Source organism: Sphaerodactylus townsendi, linkage group LG03, assembly GCF_021028975.2.
Source record: "Sphaerodactylus townsendi isolate TG3544 linkage group LG03, MPM_Stown_v2.3, whole genome shotgun sequence".
NCBI classification, from domain to species: domain Eukaryota; kingdom Metazoa; phylum Chordata; class Lepidosauria; order Squamata; family Sphaerodactylidae; genus Sphaerodactylus; species Sphaerodactylus townsendi.
In genome coordinates this window covers 73,712,803-73,733,380 of record NC_059427.1, presented here as the reverse complement: position 1 = coordinate 73,733,380, position 20,578 = coordinate 73,712,803, and the positions used below count along the sequence as shown (strand labels likewise).

The 20,578-nt window shown below is 44.8% G+C and overlaps 1 protein-coding gene across 1 annotated transcript in view; it reads right to left on the bottom strand.

Annotated features, from left to right (window-relative positions):
• The window catches only part of GPRIN1 (G protein regulated inducer of neurite outgrowth 1), a 37,570-nt gene extending 18,609 nt beyond the window's left edge, over positions 1-18,961 (bottom strand). The window contains exon 1 of the mRNA XM_048490000.1: positions 18,813-18,961. The gene's annotated coding sequence lies outside the window, so the exon portion shown is untranslated. The remainder of the gene's footprint in view (positions 1-18,812) is intronic.
• Positions 18,962-20,578: the final 1,617 nt, after the last annotated feature.

Sequence of the window (20,578 nt, the reverse complement as noted above, 5' to 3'; positions counted from 1 at the left end):
GAGGCGGATTCCAGCTTACATTTTCTGTGCATAATAAAACAATCAATTGTACATTTTGTGACAGAATATATGCTTCTGTGTATTTCTTTAATTGGTTACCCAAACTTTCCTTTCCCCCTCCCATCTTTCTATAATATATCATCTAAGCGTGCAGCTAGGTTCCAATCAGTTCCTTGAAGTTTGAAAGCTCATGCAAGGTTCTGGGCAAATTCCCAAATTACATCACTAGCTAGATTTCTAATGCTGCAGGAAACTTAGCAATTTCCTATAGTGCAAATGATATGGTTCTTATGTGTGCTTATACCAATATGATTCTTAGGCGTGATCATAATCAGTTTTACTATTGCTGACAGAGGCTGATGGGAATTGTAGTTCCTGAACATCTGGAGAGCCGCAGGTTCCCTACCCCTGTCCTAGGTGCTGCCATCTCAATCCCTCCCCCTTCAGCCATTTCATCCTTTGCTCCTTAGAAATAGTGTTCCTGCCCTGAACACTGCACAGGAGGTAGCTTTGGGGGTATCCACAGCTACTGGTCAGCATGGGTGCCTCCTCACATCCTTGGTCTGGAAGCACTTCCAGATAATAGAGGATCCACTTTTTGCACAGTGCCAGCTGTGTAGGGCCCAGATCAGTTGAGAGAAAGACATTCATCAGCTCTCAACTTTCAGACTCTAGAACTGTCTGATAAAGCATCACCATATTCCTTGAGGGGGGAGAGAGGCTGGTGTGGTGGCCAAGCAGCCACTATGCAGCCAAAACTTGTGTTGACCAGGGACCTCATCGTGTGTTCTCCCTGCTGCATGTAGTGCATGGTCTCCCATGGGCAAGGGACGGTAAGCATCTCTAATAGAGATGGTTGGTAAAAGCAGCACTAGGGTGCCAAAAGGTGGGAAGCAGGGGCAGAGAGAAAAGATGATCAATACCGAAGGGTGGCTTTTCAGAACTGTAGAAGACATCAGCTTCCACACATTGCTCAAAAATACCTATCCCTTGTACACATCTCACACCACAATGAGCAGGAGCACGATGCCGTCATGTGTGTCAGGGACCATATGAAGGCACAGTTGTCCCATGCTCATGGAAGAACTGTGCACTTCACATCTGAAGTCTGGACCTGCCATCAGGTGCATCAAATCTCTTTCCACACGGATCTTTTAAAACATTTAAAAGAATATTTTTTGTGGGTTTTGTCCATATAGCCTGGAAAAATACAGTATTTCAGGGGAAACAGTTATTTTTTTTAAAAAAAAAACACATAGGTATGTCTTTGGAGCTCTGCAACACATAGGTATGTCTTTGAAATCTGCAAAGCCTTGCTGATCATAATGTCAAATCTAAGTAGCATAGAATCCACTACACACTATTTTTTTAAAAAAGAGAAAAACTGGAACATTTACACAATCAGCAGCCAAAACTGAATTTATTGTGTACATCAATGACAGAAATGGTGGGCAGCTGCGATACCAAAGAAGAAAATGTCCATGGGAAATGTCAGCAAATGATGGACAGCCAGAGAATCATGAAGCAGCAGAAAATGGTGGGCAGCAGAGAAACAAAAGTGGAGCTTCAAATTCATGCGGGAGAAATAAAACATTTTCTGTTTTTCCACACTGGCAAGCAGGAAATGCTTTGAAAACATTTTGGGGAAAAAGATAGCTAAATAACTGCATCTACCATCTAAAGAGACTTTCCAGCTTCTGAGGAGAAGGCTGTTTGACCAGGAACATCAGATCCTACTCGAAAAGGCTTCCAGGACTTGCTCTCCTTTAGCTCTAGGTATCACTTACACTTCGCATTGGCTAAGGGGGCTCAACATCTGCACCAGATAATCAAGTGCCTAGTAAATGATGCTTGGCCCGCTGCAAATGCCCCTCCTTCCATCAGCCGCAGGACAATAGAGAGAGAGAGATCTCACTAAAACCCCTTACCGCCAAAGGCTATGCATATGCAACGGGAACTGTGTTGACTCTATAGACCATATTTTACTTTATTGTCCACTCTACACAGGACCCAGAGTCAAATACCTGTCACCTCTGCTACTCAAAAAAGAGTATGCATCTGACTTGCAAAAGATTACCTTTCTGTTGGACAGCTCCAGTAGTGATGCAAACGATGCACCAAATTTTTGGATTTGTATATAAAACAGCGCTTTAGGAGCAAATCCTGAACATCAGCCTTCTCTACCTGTACATTTATTTTAGCTTCCCTCTACTTGGTTAAGTGGGTCTGTGTATATAATGTTGTTATGCCAATAAAGGTTGTTTGTTTGTTTGTTGTTAAATAACTGCATCCAAATAAAGTGGTTTGAGGCTGAAACAAAATGCTTTGGGGGGAAAGCAGCACTGAACTCCTACAGGAAAAGTTTTATTCTCCTGCCTCAAAACATTTTATTTGTGTTGGGCAGAAAGGACCTATTTGTACCTCTTGCTGAGGGTGCACTGGTAACAACCAGATAATGTTCTGGGTGAGAGTAAGGAGACCAGCGTTAAACAGGATAAGGGCCGATGGGCCAGCTATTGCAAGATTCTCAGTGAGGCACACACCACTGAGATTCTCAGTGAGGCACACATGTTAGACCAGGGGTCTGCAACCTGCAGCTCTCCAGATGTTCATGGACTACAAATCCCATCAGCCCCTGCCAGCATGGCCAATTGGCCATGCTAGCAGGGGCTGATGGGAAATGTAGTCCATGGACATCTGGGGAGCCGCAGGTTGCAGACCCCTGTGTTAGACAATATCTCTGCCACCATTGACAGACAGTGGGGCTCGGTAGACAAGGACATCACCATGAGTTTTATGATCACCAGTAAGCATGCGAACATTAGGGCAGTGGCAATGGCATCAGAACTGAAGTGCATTTACTGTGCGGCTCACTTTCTCTACCTCATGGTTAAGAATGCCCTGGATCTGGATTCTGTAGAGAATCCCAGAGACACTGTGACTTATGCCTTCTGGCATCGCCTCCAGAAATGTTGGCACTTCATGGGTTTCTTCTTGCACAGTATAAAAGACACTGTTGGTGACATAAGCACTCACTAGAACTTCACCTGTACCATGACTGAGCCAGTACAGAAAGAGAGCCAACTCAACCCGGATGAGTGGTTAACTATTTCTCAGATTGTAGAGGGCTTAAGGACCATATACAATTGTTCTCATTTGACATGCAAATGCTGGCTCTGGTCATTCCCATGATCCAAACAAATTGTGAGAACTTGGGGGTGTTTCTGGAGCCAGCTGAAGCATTTGCAGATTTGTTTTGAGAAGCAGCTGAAGGAGAGGCTGCAACATGGTTTGGCATCCTGCCTTCAACCTTGCTCCCAGCAGCAGGTCTACAGGTTCGTGACCATGTGTGACCCCCGCATTAAGGGTAGAATCACCAAGCTCTCCCAGAAGGTCAAGGGTATGCAAGCCCGAAGGGGCACATTACTTAGAGAAGTTGGAGGTGGGCGTGAGGCAACAGCACACCCTTTGCTGCTGTTTGTCCCTCACCTTCCCCACTAGGTGGCATCTCTCTGGGCAACTGCTGAGATGACCTTGGAAATGGAGTTCTTTTGTCCAGCAGTTAGCCCTTCTAGGAGGATGAGTACACAGGGGAGGATTCAGCTGCTGCTATGGTGAGAAAGGACCTTGCAGGGCTATAGTCAGTTATAGTCCATGAATAACCTTCGAGGTTATTCTGAGGAGAGTTACCAGCAATTGTGCCTCTACCTTGAAAAACAGCCCCCCCCCCCCCACGGAGCCCTGCAAAACTCTTCCACTAAATACAATTGGAGCAAAACTGTAACCCAGGTTCCCATCCACCCATAGCTTCAATGGAGGAACAAACACCCTTCCCCTAGGTAAGAAGTAAAGGGGCATGTCTTTGAGCAACCAGGGGCCAATACCTTCCACCCCAAGAATCAATACAAGCCCAACAGAATCACATTAGAATCTAATCCAGCAGAATCACAAATCAGTGCAGAACACAGCCTAACAAATCTCCCATTAAATGCAATTAAAGCAAAACAGTAACACATATTAATCTAACTGTGCTGAAGCCATAGAAATAGGGAGGGGGGAGCAGGGGGGAGCCCTGGGCACCACTCCTGCAGGTCATGTGGGGGGAGGGTGCATTAGGCTGCCTGTCCCCTCCCCCCTCTTTTTTGCCAGGAGTGAGGAGTTGGGGCTGCCACTGCTAGGCTGAGACTCACCCCAGGCTGGAGGGCTGAAAGGGTGGAGCTCCCCCAGGTGACTGGGCGGGCTGTCCCTTTGCAAAACTGACAGATTAAGCCCGGTGCTGGCCTGCCCCTAGAAGCCTCACTGCAGGGCCGGTGGGGAAGCAGGCCTTCCATCCCAGTGTGCTCAGCACCACTCCCTCAACTTCCACTGCACAGGAAGGCATGTAGGCGAGCAAGGGGGCATTTTAGCAGTGTTCAGCAGGCTGAGATGAAGCCAGGAAGTGGCGAGGGCTGGGCTCTTGGGATGCCTCCAGGCAACGGCGAAGCAGTCAGCCCAAACCTGTTGCTGGCCTGCCCTGAGAACACATGCTGCAGCTGCAGGGTTGGTGGGGGAGCAAGCCTTCTGGCTCAGGGCCTCCAGCACTGCCCCCTGAAAGCAGGCACGCAGGTAAGCAATAGGGCACCCAGGTGGTAGCTGGCAACTCACCTGGTGGAGGCAAAAATGGGAAGCAGCAGGGGCTGGGCACCAGGGGATCTTTCTGTCAAAGAGAAAATTCACTGCTGAAGCAGTGCAAAAACATGGGCTTCAATAAATGTTGAGGTTCTTGAAGGTTCTGCTGGACTTCTGTTTAGTTTTGCTGCAAAGAACTTGGCTGGTTACCTGAGGTAAGTATTGAGAGTATTCTAAATATGTTTACATTTCCATACAAGAATGTCAACAGTGTTCCAATATTGTCTTTTGGGAGGTTGTCACGCCCCTTCCGCACACGCAAAATAATGTGTTTTCTAACCACTTTCACAACTGTTTGCAAGCGGATTTTGCCATTCCGCACAGCTTCAAAGAGCACTGAAAGCAGTTTGAAAGTGCATTATTTTGCATGTGCGGAATGAGCCTATATGTGTAAGGGGAAGCATTAGCCCCATCAAACTTTGATGCTGATGCTGCTACAGGGTCGAGGGGGTGGGCATAGCTACCTGCGATGTTTTGAGATATTTGAAGAGCATCAGGAAAAGATTTCCAGGTGGAGCCTTCTTTTCCAGATTGGCGCTACCTTCTCTCTCTTCCCCCTCCCTTCCCACGTGCTCTGATCCTCCCGTGCAAACTGGAGTGCCCAAGTTTGCCTTCACTTCAGCTCAAACTGGAAGAGTTGCTGGTTCTGCTTCACCACAGGAGAAAGCATCACACTTGGAGGGCCCCCCCCCCCATGTGTTGCAAGGGCATCAGGAAGTTCATTGGAGTGTGGGTGCCAAGGAGGGCATCTTCCTTCTAGCCATCCCCTAAAGGAAACGGTTCCAGGACAAACAAGCACACACGAAAAAGATCCAAATGTACAGAAGTACTTTGGAGATGCAGGTTGCTAAAAAAAGGGCATTTTCAGGCTTCTTCCTTAGAAGGTACACCCTGCCTTTCTCCCCAGTGTCATACATCATGAGGATATTTTCAGTTCTCTTTCAGCTTTTTGGTAATGATTAAAAAAACCCCATATATTGATTTCTTTCAAAGGGAGCTTTTTGAATCTCAAGATTTTCACACATTTCATTCCATAAACGAGGAAATACTTTGGGCCTATAGCCTACCATTTAAATAATCTTTTGGATATGAACACTAGCTGGTGTTCTCGTTAAGATATTTTAGAACCATATAATTTTAGAAATGTGAAAATAAGAATCAATATTGTCTATCTCATTTGAACAAACATTGATGGATGTTCAGTTTCAGATCTATACTATTCAATTTGTAACATTCAGGCATTACAATTATATTTGTAGAACAGATTATATTTATGGAATATAATTTTGTCGATCTCTGTTCACACAGAGATCATATGGATGAAGGGAAGAGACACCGTTCCCTGGCAGACCCTCGCTTCATATCGAAAAGATCTCAAGCTGAATCCACATGAAAACTGTTCACAGTGAGTTGTCCTCTTCTGTCACATTTCTTCACTCCTTGGCTGTAGCTGCAGCTCCATTTTTATCTCTGCTACTGTAATAATATTTCACCACTACTTGTAAATTGCTCTCCTACTTTTTCTTTCTTCTCTCATTCCTTCCTTCTCTTTCTCCTTCCTTCTCATCTTTTTTCTCTTTTCGTCTAACTTGCTTTCTCTTTCTTTTCATCTCTCTCCTTTTCATCTCTCCATCTTTTTTTCCTTCTCCTTCTCCCTTTCCCTTTCCCTCTTCCCTTCCCAGAACTGCAGACCCTATCTTTCCCAGAACATCATAACACTGTTACCATTATTATTATACCTTAAGAGTCCAAAGGAAACTTCATCCCTCACACACTGTTCACAGTCTTCACAGGTTTTTCTTTTCCAATAATGGGGAAGAATTATGAGAACTGGTTTGGGGAGGGGAGGGGAGGGTGGGAGAATGATCAGTATTTGAAAAGATTCCTTGGAGCAGAGATTTCTTCTGTAGAGATGTTTGGGGGTATTTCATGGGACATTGCTTTGATACAGTTATCTAAAAAAATGAGTGTCTGATGTTTAGAGGGAGTGCAGTTTTAGTTCTTGCTCCAGTTGCCATTTCCTGTAGCTATGCTCCTTGAAGCCAATGAGATTTGTCAATCCCACATTTGTCCTAAGTCATAGTTCAGACTTTTATATCTCTAATTGTCAGTCAGTCTTTATTATACCCTTCAGGCTATTTAGAAGCAGAAAATACACCACAATCAATTACCTACCTAAAATTTCAACATGCATCATTCATCCAAGTATAACTTGCAGTTTAAGAGTTAGAATCCGAGTAGATTACACACCGAACATTATCTTGGCCCATATTTTCATTGCAGAGAACAGAAACTGAGCTGAATCATGATTAATGGAATGAAGTGAACAGGAACTGTGTTCCTAGTGCGGTGGGGGTCTCAGGGAACTCTACCTCTATGGCCTGCACTGGTCAGTTCAAAAACTCTTTTGTTATGAGTACAATTGTTCGTTGGTGCCCTTTTGTTATCATAACATTAATTACGAGTACAGTAGTTCTTAGATCAAGCCCCAATATTTGAGAGTCTCCTGCTCAGAGAACAGGGTTGTTGTTTTTTTAAATCAACCAACATAAGTTCCAATAAATCCAAGCAAGCCTGTACATAAAATCGACAATAGAAAAACAGATGAGCCAATGTTTCAATCAGATTAGCAGAGCAAGGACAACATTTACAATTGAGTGGAATGGTTTTTGCATCTTTCTGTGTACGGTGCAGATGGTAGAAAGTTAAATATGTGTAAATGCATTCCGATATCTTGGAACATTTAATATTGATAGATAATGAGCATATTAATGTGGGATCACTGGGACTAAGTTTGATAGTAGTGGAGAACTCACACTGTGGGCTTTAGCCACTGATCTTGAAAACAATATTTTATGTGGTCACTGCTCGCTAAATTAGCATTGCTTAGCCCCATGGATTTTTTTTAAAAATGAGGGGAAAGCTCCAAAGTAGTCAATTTCTCATTTATTGGTTTAGCCAAGTTGGAGTGTAAGCAGTGGTGGAATTCAAATAATTTAACAACTGGTTACGGTGGTGGGATTCAAATAATTTAATAACTGGTTGTTTACAAGCACCATTTTAACAACTGATCAAAATCTTCTTGTTGGCGAACAATGTATATCTTCAGATCATAGTACAAAATCTTCCCACTGGCCATTGCAGTACAACTGTAAGCCCATCGTAGTACAAATTGCTCACTGTAGCCTCAATTGCTACAGTGACCTTAAAAGCAATGCTTGCCTCCAACTACTGAGAACAGAAAAACTCTCTTTTATGTATATCAGACATTGCTAACCAATATGAAGATTTTGTACTATAATCTCAAGAATACTATATGCATTGTTTATGAACTCAGAATATATCATTAAAATGCATGCTCTTTGTGAGGAAGTGTTTCCCAATTAATTTGCCAGCCTCAACATGGTTTTGTTTTTGTGTATTGCACTACCGTATATACTCGCGTATAAGCTGAGTTTTTCAGCCCTGTTTTAAGGCTGAAATATGCCCCCTCGGCTTATACACCAGTCACCGCTTACCAGCCAGCTCTTCAGGCCTCTGCCGAGGCTGGGGGCGTGGCCGGGACAACTTCCCTGTGGCTGCACAAGCCGCTTGTTGCTGCCCTCCTCCAGGGTGAAGGGGGAACCCCGAGGAACCCTCCTCAAACTCAGCCAGGAGGCAGAGGGAGCTCCTTATTTGGGCAGTGACATCAGGGGGAGTCACTTCCCAAATAAGGAGTTCCCTCTGCCTCAGCTGGGTTTGAGGAAGCCCAGCCAGCGGACAGGCAGAGAGAGCTCCTTAATTGGGAAGTGACATCAGGGGGAGTCACTGCCCAAATAAGGAGTTCTCTTTGCCTCCCGGCTTCCCACCCTCGGCTTATAAGCGAGTCAATAAGTTTTCCCAGGTTTTGGTAGTAAAATTATACACAGGTCGGCTTATACATGAGTATATACGGTATATGTTGCACTCCAATTTGATATAACAACCTCTAGGTGGGGGCAGGAAGTCTCTAGGAATTACAACTGATATCCAGACTACATAAGTTGCTCATACATTTATTATTTATTTAAAACATTTATTCCACTTCTCCGGGAGAAAATGACTACTTTGGAAAGCAGACTGCATAGTATTATATCCTACCAAGGTCCCACCCCCTCTTCCAGGCTTCACCCTAAAATCTCCAGTTATTTCTGAACCTGAAGTTAACAACCTTGTAGTGAAGAGTTGCCAACATTTTTAAGTTAAGAGTGACATATTTCTATGGTATAGTTTCATCCATCATTGGGTCTGCTTCCAGAAATTAAATCCAACCACATCAGTGTGAGGCAGAAATTAAAAACATTTCTGTGGGAACCCTTCCCAAGTTGCCCATGCTGAACTGGACATTAATTCTACAAACACAAAGCCACTGTCATTTTCTCTGTACTCATCAAAAAACAAACAAAAAAGCCTGAAAATTTCTGCTGCCTTAAGATATAGCTCAATGCCATTCTATGAGCAACAATATAACCCTAAATTTTTAAATGGAAATTAGGAAAGCCTATTCAGAGGCAGCTAGGAAATATTTAACTAGTATGGAATTAAGACCCAGAAGCAGTTAGCTGTATATTAGCACAGGTGGGGTCTTTTCTATGGTACAGACCAGATGCAGTCTGCTTAGAGCAACACAATGATGCCACTTTCACCCCACAAATCTTTTTCAAGTGTAGCATGGAGTATTTTTCCTTGCCTCCATTGTTTGTAGCTGTAACAGTCAACTCAATCTTGTGTAACTGTAAAGTCATAAGGAAACATTGCCTTTTTATTCAAGGGAAACCTACAATTAAGCAATCTGGAATTCCAAATCACAAAATGCTCTCTACTTTGTGGATCATGCCACATGGGCACTGGCGTATAGGAGAACACAATTTGAGAGAAATGTTGTGCTAAAGGAATTAATTTAGTATGTTTCTCTTTTTAAAATGAGTTTGTGAAAACAGTTGGGAAATAGGTTTATAAAAACAGTATAGGAAATGGGAGCCCTGTGGAGAAATGCTAGCTATGACAAGTAGGAGGAAATATTATATGGGTACAGGAATTGCTATCACGACCCTTTTATTCTGGTTTCCACAAGATTTTCCAATTTTGTCCCTGCAACCACACTAGCAAAAAACTTTCCTTTTAAAAATATGGGCATGGGGCTAGAACTTCAGAGTTCTTAAAGTATACTAGATTTTGAGTCAGTAGTCTTACTGTGTTCTGCGCAAGCAGTGACACACAGTTCACAATTTCCAATGATGCCTCCAATAAAGTCATTCCAAGTCATTGGAAAACTCTTGTGAACAGCAAAAATGAAAGTAATAGGTTTGAGCAGAAAAAATAAAGCATTTCCTTCCTGCTTTTGTTCTCTCAGCAGGCAGGAAACGTCTTCAGCATGGGCTGGGGGGAAAAGACTGCTAGTTTAGCAATTTTTGAAAAACCTGGATTGAGAGAAATAAAACGTTCTGAAAATGTTTAGGGAAGAGAGCTGTGTGAATTTCTTCCCTAAAAGTTTTTAAAACATCCTCAAGACAGTTTAATTTCTGTTGTGCAGAAATGATCATGGTCTAATGTCAAATGTATCATTATGATATAGGACAGCGCACAAAAGACCCAAATGGGTTTCTTGAGAAGTGGCAAAAGCAATATTGGAGCAAAAGCAACACACAAAGTCACACAGGTCCATTCTGCACAGCCTAAATAAGATGTCCTGGGGATGCTAAAAAAGGCATCCTGGGAAGACACTCTGGTCAATTCCCCACGGGGAATTTCTATCTAGATCAAACCAAGTTTGTAAAGAAACTGCAGCTTTTAATCAAGGTGTCAACCTCCCCATCGCAACAAAGACATGTAGGCCTATCTTGGATCCCAGAAATGTAGCAATCCCCACTACCACACAATCTCCTTTGTGGGGTCTTTCCTGATTGGCTGGGGTGCCGTGTTGCGGCGGGACCTTCTTGGGGTGGGAAATTTTTCTCTGCGACTTGCTAACTTGAAGTTCGCTTGTTTGCAAGGATGAACGTTTAAGCATTTAGGTGCTAAGCGGGTTTTTGCTCATTTGGAAGGGTGAATGGCTAATTGTGTAAGCGGTTTTTCATAATGCGAACATTAGCATTATGCTAATGCTGAGACCAACAGCAAAATCGAAACCCAGAAGAGGCTGCGTGCGCATTGCCGGCCGAGAGCTGATTGGTTGCTAAACTTGCGTCATGCTCCATGGTGGGAATTTCAAACACAGATTGGACCCCCATTCCTCCCATGAAACTGGATCGAAAGCGTGTTGAGGGAAAAAGTCGTACTTGCAAGCAGGTTCTGCCAGGACGCAGGATAAGGGGGAGAACGAGCGCCAGAAACGGGATGAATCCCTGTTCGTTACTCAAGCAGTGGGGAGTTCTTGCTGAAACCTGGATATTTCGAATGAGTATCACACAATTAAATGAGCATATGGGGAATCGACCACAGGATAGCTTTCTTTCCAATTGGAGATTTTAATCTGTGATTTATATGGGTTGTATAATTGCTATTTTTATTGTGTGTTGAAATGTTTTATATATATCGTAAGCAACATTGAGTTACGCAAGGGCAAAAGTCACCTAACAATTTTTAAAATAAATAAATTATACATAAATTATCAGCCTTGCAGCACAGTTGCACACTGCTTCACCTTGGTTTCGAACATGAGCTCCACTTTCCAAGGCATATCAGGGAAGAACTTTGGCAGTTTCACAAGCTTTTGTTCCTTATGTATTGCAACCACTTGGACTGTGATTTTAAGAAAGAAACTGGTGAGAAAGGGTGTCAGGAAGTTTGCCCTAAAGCCAAACTTTCCACTCCCCAACCTCCTGAGTTGTCCCCCCCCCAAAAAAGGATTCTAGCCCAAACACAACTTCCCTGTAAGGCAGGCAAGTGGTGTGACAAAATGGATCTGTAAAGTTAGTAAGAGCGCTGAATTTAGTTCAAAGATTTATTTCAGACAACAGCACAACACAAAAACAAACACTAGTCCAGACAACAAGACTACAAAACTGACCTAATCTCATTTTAGGGCACCAGATAAAGACCTTCTCAAGCCACAGGACCATGCAGACCCAGCTGGCAATGCCACAGCAGAAGTCTTTCGGTCCAGGTTTCTTGGTTGTGCTACACAGACTCCTCTGTCTGCAGCATCCCCGCCTACTCACACTCCACCCTGCAATGGCTGCTCCTTTTATCCAAACTTCAGCCAAGCTCAATCTTCCTGCCAGGTGTTTCAGCTTTACTGAGCAAATTAACTTTCTTCTTGGAACTGGATTATTTTCAGCTGGCTTTTCACCCTTGTCTTACACAGATATTTTTACAAATTTTACAAGTTTTAGCCCTCAAGAAGATAAATCTTCTTGACAGAGTGTATTTAATCTTTCCTGTCATGGTATCTCCCCCTTTAAAAATTACCATCCCAAGCTAATTTTATCCTTACTAGGAAAAAGGGTGACCATATTACTTCTCCCAGCAGGGGTAAAAGTCTCAATGGTGACTCTAGCACCTTTCAGTGGGGAAGTAGGACACAGCTGAAGGGTTAGATAACCTCTCGCCTCTTTGAAATCATAGCCCCTGCAGCAGCCTTCTCTGCCAAAATCTTCCCATCTCACACAACACATTTGTTTCTGGTCCCTGCATCACAGAGCTTCCAAATACAGCTTCTAGGCACTCATCAACGAAATGCTTCAGATGGTGCACTTAAACCTTACTTTATGGAGCTGTGGTACCATTAAATACATCACAAGAGGAACAAGCTTCTCTACTCCCAATTTGTACTCCTTTCTGCTGCCTCACAAATAGAAAAGAGTTTGTACCTGTGCAGTGCAAATGCAGTTCTGATGCTAATTGCCAAACCACTAGATGGTGGATAGTACACCAGGAAAGGCCAGTCCCAGAAGGAGGCAACTGCTTTACTTCATACCTGTCTGATGTGAGGTTTTCTGTTGCTCTGTAACCTTGCCATTTCACAAGTGCGTTACATTGCTGTTGCTTATCTGCAGAAAGCTCAGTGCTTGAGTAACTCGGACCATTCATTTCAGAAGGCAATGAGTTGGATCCAGCCAGCTTTTTCACTCAATCTTATCCAATTCCTCCCCATACTACAGACCCTTTCTCACATGCCTTTTGTACATGCAGGCACTTTGATTCTCTGCATAGATTTTTAGGGCAGTCAAATATGATGCCTCCTTCCTTTTTCACCAGTAGAAAAGTTGGTTGGATTCAACTCAATGTTTACAGTCAACACAACACAGTTTATTCTAAGTCCCAACACAAATTTTCCATTGATATATAAAAGCACAACAGGTCCCGTATCTATTTATCAGAGAGCAGTTTTACACTTGAGAGTTTTGGGCACTGCTGCTACAAACCAGCCAAGCAAAACTATTTTCTAATACAAATTACTGAATAAAAAATGTACAAGGAGACTGCATGCTCATGGACATCACATGCTACCTTTCTGTGTGTTGCTATATCTGTAGCAACGATCCCTGTCTTTCTCACTGGAATTCTGTTTTGCCAGGGCATACGAATAAGATAGGGATTGTTTTTGTGAACAGAATAAGCTGTGGGGAGAGAAAAAGAAGCTTGTAGAGAGAGGGTTTTGATAAAGTTGGTGGGAAATCAATTTCTTCCATCTTGCCGAACACTTGAACAACAACCAGAAGGGAAAAGAAACAAGACTTTTTTGGACCTCTTTTTTAATCATTTGATCTGGAACAGGCATGTAAATAGACTGGTCACCTGCGGTAAATAAGAAGTGTCTCAGGTGACCAGAAAGTAAAAATAAAGCTATTTAAAATCAGATTTTTAAGGTCATGCAACTAACATTAAAATTCTAATTTTTAAAAAAACCTCTGGGGCCAGTATCTTTTCTGAACTTATTTGTGTAGCTGGTTGACAGCAAAACCTCTCATGGGCTATTCTATAATAACTCTCAGTCCAAACATACTGGCAAACAATCTGTATTTTTCACTTTGAAAGATAAAGAACAGCACTTTCTCATCCTCAGATGTTTTGACATATATCAGGTGTTCTACCAGGGTATTTATTTGTTCTACCAGGGTAAGTACAGGCTGGATCGATGTATAGCCAGCTTCTCCTGCTGAAACAAATGAGAGGAAGGGAAAGCTCTGTTCCCCTTCACACAATGTAATCAATGTCTAAAGTGAACACATGCTCTGAACAGGACCTGTGTGAACACTGAACCACACCCCTCTTTGCTGGGGTCACAACTGGATCAAGCTCAAGTTCTTACTCAAGCTGAAAAGCACCATCATGTCTAAAAACAAACCATATATTTGTTCAACTGACAATCTGATTCCTTCTGTCCCTGGGAAATGGCCTTAGAGAGACACCAGTGAGCATCCTCTCACCTGACTCTTGTGGTCTAGTGCTAAGAGATACTCCCAAACATGATTTCAACATTCAAATTGTTTTGTTTTTCATATTTTTTATGTTAACTTTGTTTTGGGTAAAAAAAACACATGGCAAAACCTAGGGAAGCTAATTGAAGAAATATGAAAAGATATGTGGACACCAGAACCGAGGCCAGAGAATGGACACACATAGACCAAAATTCAAGCCATTACCATCTGCTCTGGATGGCACTCAGGGTTTGGCTTTCAACTAGGCCTCTTTGTTCTTTATCCTCACTGTATCTAATTCTGAACATGGCTAAATCAACAGATACTTAAATCCAGAGATTGGAGCAATGAACAGATAAGGCAGGTCTTTCGACAAATCAGAACAATGGCAGCATCTGTAGCTTTAAGAAAACTGTAACTGGCCATTGCTAGGCAACCACATAGTATTATCAGGCTTCAAGCCTTAGTTTCTAACAGTAAAAGCAGGGAGAGGGGCAGAGTTGTTTCAACAGCTGTTTTGGCCTCGGAGGGACAATTAATTGGGGCTACATCCAACAGCAACCACCAGGTGACTAGATACCACATAACTTGCATGAATCACCCAGGACTGGCTGCTTGCTATTGTTCAACACCAGTCTCTCACGAAAGCCACTGTGATGTAACGGTTAGAATTTCAGACTATTGCCCAGGAGACCTAGGTTCAAATAACTACTTTGTCATGGAAGCTCACTGGGTGACTTGGGTCATAAGAACATAAGAATGAGCCTGCTGGATCAGACCAGAGTCCATCTAGTCCAATGTAGGGAAACATGAACGTTGAGAGTAGCCCTATCTAGTGAGCACACTCATAGCCAGGAGTCTTTTCTTAGCTCGACAGAGCTCAAGGGTCGTTCATGTGCTCAACCTCTCCTCCTGGCAAAAATGTAATCAGGCCAAAACTGCTGACCGCCAAGACTTTCTGGCTCCTGCAGGTATGTGTTTTTGCTGACCACGGTGGAACAATCTTTACCTGAAGATCCTGCCCTCCCATTGTTTTGCTTTCCCGAAAATCCCTTAAATAAACAGGTGTTCGGAAGCTCCAGGGGGCAGAGCTTCACTGGAGCTCTCTATCACCAAACTGGATCTCTGCCTCCGTCTCCATTCATCTTGCAAGAGTCCAGCACTCTGCTCCTCGCAGTGGCCCACCAGGTGCCTTTGGGATCTCACATGCAGAATGTGAAAGCAATGGCCTGCTGCTGCTGCTGCTGCCGAGCACCTGGTCTGCTAAGGCATTTGCAATCTCAGATCAAGGAGGATCAAGATTGGTAGCCATAGTCAGTTGTACATTCTCATCCTAACTTGCCTCACAGGGTAAGTACAGGAATAAAATGGAGGCAAAAAGAATGATATTTGGGTCCCCACTATGGAGAAAGGTAGCGTATAAATTAAGTAAATTGTCTGTATTACTTACCTTTTATCTGTTCTTCCATTTATTTGTTTTACCTTTTATCTGCCCCCATGTTTGTTTGTGAGCAGATAAAAGATAAATTGGTGGGCAGGAGAGAAAACTGTAGAAAAAGATCAATGACAGGGAAGATTAAGAGGAATTAGTGTGGTGTGAGGAATACAGAAGGATAAGATACTCCCCTTACTCACAAGTCCTTGCAGGTCTTCCTCTATGAAACCAGACCCAGCTGAATGACAGGCACAACACTACTGGTTCATAGTTTTCCTAGGAAGAGGATGCTAGGGGATAGGAAGGAAGGGAAAGTGAAGACAAGGGTGCAGATAACAGGGGGAAACTATGGGGGCTGCCATGGAATGGAAAGAGGAAATAAAATGAGCTCCTTCCTCCAAGTCATTGCGGGTCTCCCACTTGTATCTGCAAAATGGGCATGATACTTTGGATAGTTACCACTAGATATCAGTATGACCACTCCACTCACAATAATGCCCAGTGAGCTTGTGTGTATAGCAAATAGGTTGTCCATATTGTTTGTCATGAGCTGAAGTTGCCATTTTGTTTGCCTACTAAAAGCTGGCAAACAAAGCAAAAAGCATGAGTTTCTCCTCAGAACAAATGATTCAGACTACACATTAACCATACACATGTTAGCCACCAGCTGTCAGGATTCACGGGGGAAATGACCCTTGCAAGCATAGTGGCCACATATATCAATGCTAAGGCAGGAACCAAGACATACTTCCCACTTTCTGTAAAGGAGCCAACCCATGAGGCAGGCAGCCATGTCATGTCATTCAGTAACTGCATCAGAGTTAAGTTTGAGCCAGCCCTCCGGAGAATTTAGACCCTACAGCTCATATTAAGTCTGGGAACATAAAAACATATTAGAGAACCAGAAAACCTCTGAGTTTGTGCATTTTCCTTCCCTACAGTGTAAAGACTATTTACCTGTGCTGTGCTATCCCTTAAAGGTATGAAAACTTTAAGGTAAGTTTGAGTAGCAGCATCTCTTATTCAAAATACTGCCAAGGTAGTCAGAGTAGCATACATGAAGGCTACCTCTTTTATCCCCACAATATCCCTTTGAGATAAATTAGAATGAAAATGTCTGGCGGTTCACAGATCCTCCAATAAGGTTCCTAGTTACTGGGAATTTAAATCCACATCTCCCTTGTCCAGATTCAGTGCTCCTACTCATAGTAGTGTGGTGTGCAAACAGATGCCATTTTTGGAAGAAGAAATGTTAGCCAGGCAGCGATGCAAGATACAAAAACACATTAAAGCATACATTTAATTTCACACTGAGAAGATTATGAAACAATTTTTGCTGCGTTTGCCACAGCCCTTCCCATCTATATTCCAGTTTAATGGCACATCTGCAGCAACTATTCCATAATTATGCGCTGCTTATCTACAAATATATAGAATAATGTGCTGGGAGCAGCATCTAAAACCCAATTTTTTAAACATATTGCTACACAATCCTGGCCTTGTTTTCCATCACAAGAAGTAACCATATTTGTACTCTACAAAGACAGACTTGGCAGAGCAAGAACTTAACACATTCCTCAGATTGGCTACTCTCCAAAAGCCTGTGGTTTGGAGAGGGGGGGGGGAATGTCATTCAAACCCAATCCTGGGAATGCCAGGATAAGGATGGGGGTGGGCTGCTGCTGTAGGTGTGTAGTGCCAGGCCACATGAACTTCTGTGATGTTTGCACTTGGTTTTCACAGGGTCCTAGCCACGCCACAATAGAGACTTACAATTGCTGCTTCTAGCTGGGCAAATGCCCCTTGAACTGTGCTGCCCTGCTACAGGCAATGTTAATGGGGCATCTCTCTGGACAAAAAAGAGGGATGATGGCAGGTGTAGAATGAATGACTGGATCTCTCTGTTTCAAATCTCACTAGCAAGGCTTAACGAACTCCCCTCCTTCAACTATGTCATGAAATTGTAACAACATATTGATTGGCCTACCTCACAATGTTGTTGTAAGTCCTACTGACATGACAGTATTTTAATATTACAAAAAGAACAACATGAATGCTAAAGGCTTACTATGGAAAGTTGATTCCCTACAGCCACATTTAATATTTAACAATTCCCCCCCACACACACACACCCCTACACGCTACCCCCCCCCCCCCCATATTGGCTAGCTAGCTGCAGGTTACAAAAATCGCTGGGGAGAGCCAAAGCACTCAAGTGAAAGAGTTCGGTGAAGAGAAGCAAAGCCCTGACTAACTGATGATCCAACCAGAGCTGACAAGCAAGAAAATCCTGTCTAATGTGCAGCAGCCCCAGGAGGTTCGAGGGGCCTTGGAGCGAAGCGGGTGCCGAATGGAGAGAGGCTCTTGTAATCATGGCTTGTGGGCGCGAAAAGCAACCGCGATTATTCACTCGGCCGGGGCGGGGCGGGGCGGGGCGGGGGGGGGGAGGGGGGAGACCGGGTCCGGGCGGCGGGGGGCGGGAGCAGAGCCCGGTCGCCTCGGAAACAACCCTGGCTGGCGCCGTGGCTGCAAACTGATGAATGGAATCCGAGCGGGGTGGGGGTAGTGGTTACGCTGTGGCTGGTCGCACGCAAAAAGCCCGTCTCCACAACCGACCGGCAGGGTGTGCACGGGAACGCCAGCTCCATCCCGAAGTGTACGCAAATACACAGAGAGGACAGGCGTGCACACAAGCAGGCAAATACCCCTCTCAGCCCACGCGCTTGCTTCGCAGCCACGGTATGCGCGCAGCACACACACACCGCTGCGCACAACACATGGCCGAATACGCGCCTACCTACCCACTCGATACAACAACACGTTTGCCCGTGCGGGTCTCTCACACAAGCATCTGCACATGCACACAAAACGTGGGAAAGCAGGAGGAGCGCCGCGCATCAGAAAGACACGCTGTGGCGAGGCACACTCCCGCCCGGCCAGGGATCCAGCAGCGCGCACGATCTGGCTCCATGCACAAAGGCAAGCAGAAGGCGCCGCGACGCCTCCCTGGTCAATGGGCGACGCCGACGCCATCACCTCAGCCGCTTCCCCGGGATAACCTGTAGGAGTGAGCAGGAGCCACGGCCCCGATCCGGCGGCGGAGGACGACGGGTGGCCAGATCGGACTCCGAATCAAGGCTCGCTCCGCTCCGCACGTGCTCCTCCGGTGCCGCTTCCCGGCGACTGGGCAAAGGGCGCCAGAGGCTCCTGAAGTCAGAGGGGCCCCATCTGGGACCCCACCAGTTATGACTCCCCCTCTCCCTCCCCCCCCCGACTGGGCTACGAGGCTCCCTCACTTCGGGGCTGGGCAACGGGGCGAGCGTCTTTACCTGCCTGAGTCATCAGGTGCCCCCGGGTGCGAGAAAAGCATCGGTGCTTGCCCCGCCAAGCTGTTGCATGCGCTGCTGGCGGCGAGTGAGTGCGGCGGAGAGCATGCGTGGGGGAGCCAGGCAGCTGATTTCGGAGAGAGAGAGAGAGAGAGGGAGGGAGGGGGCTGGGAGACGGAGAGAGCCAGAGATGCGGCGCTCCAAGCAACGGGGGAGGAGAGGAGAGGCTCTGGCAGGGCTGGAGCTCTTCAGGAACCTCCAGGGGCGGGCGGGAAAAGCAGAGCATCTCCTCCTCGCCAAAGCCCTCCAGTGTCCAAAGATCAACGCCACAGAACGAGGCATAGAGCCCGAGCTGATGGATTTTCCTGTCTTTCTCCCCTCTGGGCCGAAGCTGCTTGTGAACTAGCCAGGATCTGCAGGTGTCAATAGGTGCTTTCCGGTTAAGCCTACTCCAGAGGAGCAGCCCTGCTAGTCTGTTGCACAAAAACAAGAGGGCAGGGTGGCGCCTCAGAACCAGTAGACGTGTTAGCCTTTCAGGCACAAGCAGAGGAGTGTGTGTTGTTCCTCCAGTCTATCTTCTTTGCCATGCTCACTGCAATGGCTTACTACCCTATACTGAATCTAATGTGCAGCAAGTGCTGAATAAATAGGAGCCGTGTGGCCAAGCTCATATTTTAGACTGAAAGAATGCCAGAGTCAAATGAGCCTGGGTGAGCCCAACAGTTGTAAACAGCAAGACAAGTCTTTGGAGCAATTGCTGTCTGTAAGTAGTCCCATCCTCACACCAGTTGGAGATGCAGCAGATCTAAAGGTGTTAATCTACACCTTTGTGGAATGCAGAAAGACAACTTTAAGGACTTTCAATTCCCATATGAATCCACCAGACCAGGGGTAGGGAACCTGCGGCTCTCCAGATGTTCAGGAACTACAATTCCCATCAGCCCCTACCAGCATGGCCAATTGGCCATGCTGACAGAGGCTGATGGGAATTGTAGTTCCTGAACATCTGGAGAGCCGCAGGTTCCCTACCCCTGCACCAGACCATATTTTCAGACCACTTTGGATGCCCCATCATCTTAGGAGAGATAGGTGGCAACCCAAGAAATTATATATGTACTCACTTCATTTAGCCTACTTTTCTCTTTAAAACTCGAGGCAAATTACACCATTAGAAAATAATACAATAAAACATTGTAATAAAATAAACAATGCAACAAAAACCTACTTAAAACACACAGGATTTGATATACACCATGTTAAAGGCCATTTACTTGTGGTCTCCTTTGCACTGAGTGTATATATTCCCTTTGGGTTGGCCTTTCAGTTACACACACGGTTTCCCCTCTTTATAACTTACTGCGTTCTCAGATCAGAGAATCTCCATAGTTTCTGAAAGTTCTCAAAGTGTGATTTTTTTTCTCCCTCTGCAGGGATAGCAAAGGAGATCCAGTAGTGCTAGGTTTTCTTCAGGTTTTCTCGCTCCTCTCTACCTTCTTCCACCCACACCACAGCAGTTCCTTCCAATGTTATAATGGTAGTCAATTGCTGATTTAAAGAATAAAAAGCCCCCAGTGGTGCTAGTGGAGAATTGACTGCTACAGGGATAAGAGAGTCAGCTGCTGTATGGAAAGGACCAGGAGAACCCAAACTTTCCCACTCACATAGCTTTGCTGAAATCTTCCCGCAAATTTTGCAGAAACAGGTCTGGGAAAGATTGGAGAAAAGTCGAGGAAAAGCTGGGTGATAGACAAGTGCACTACAGTGCTGTT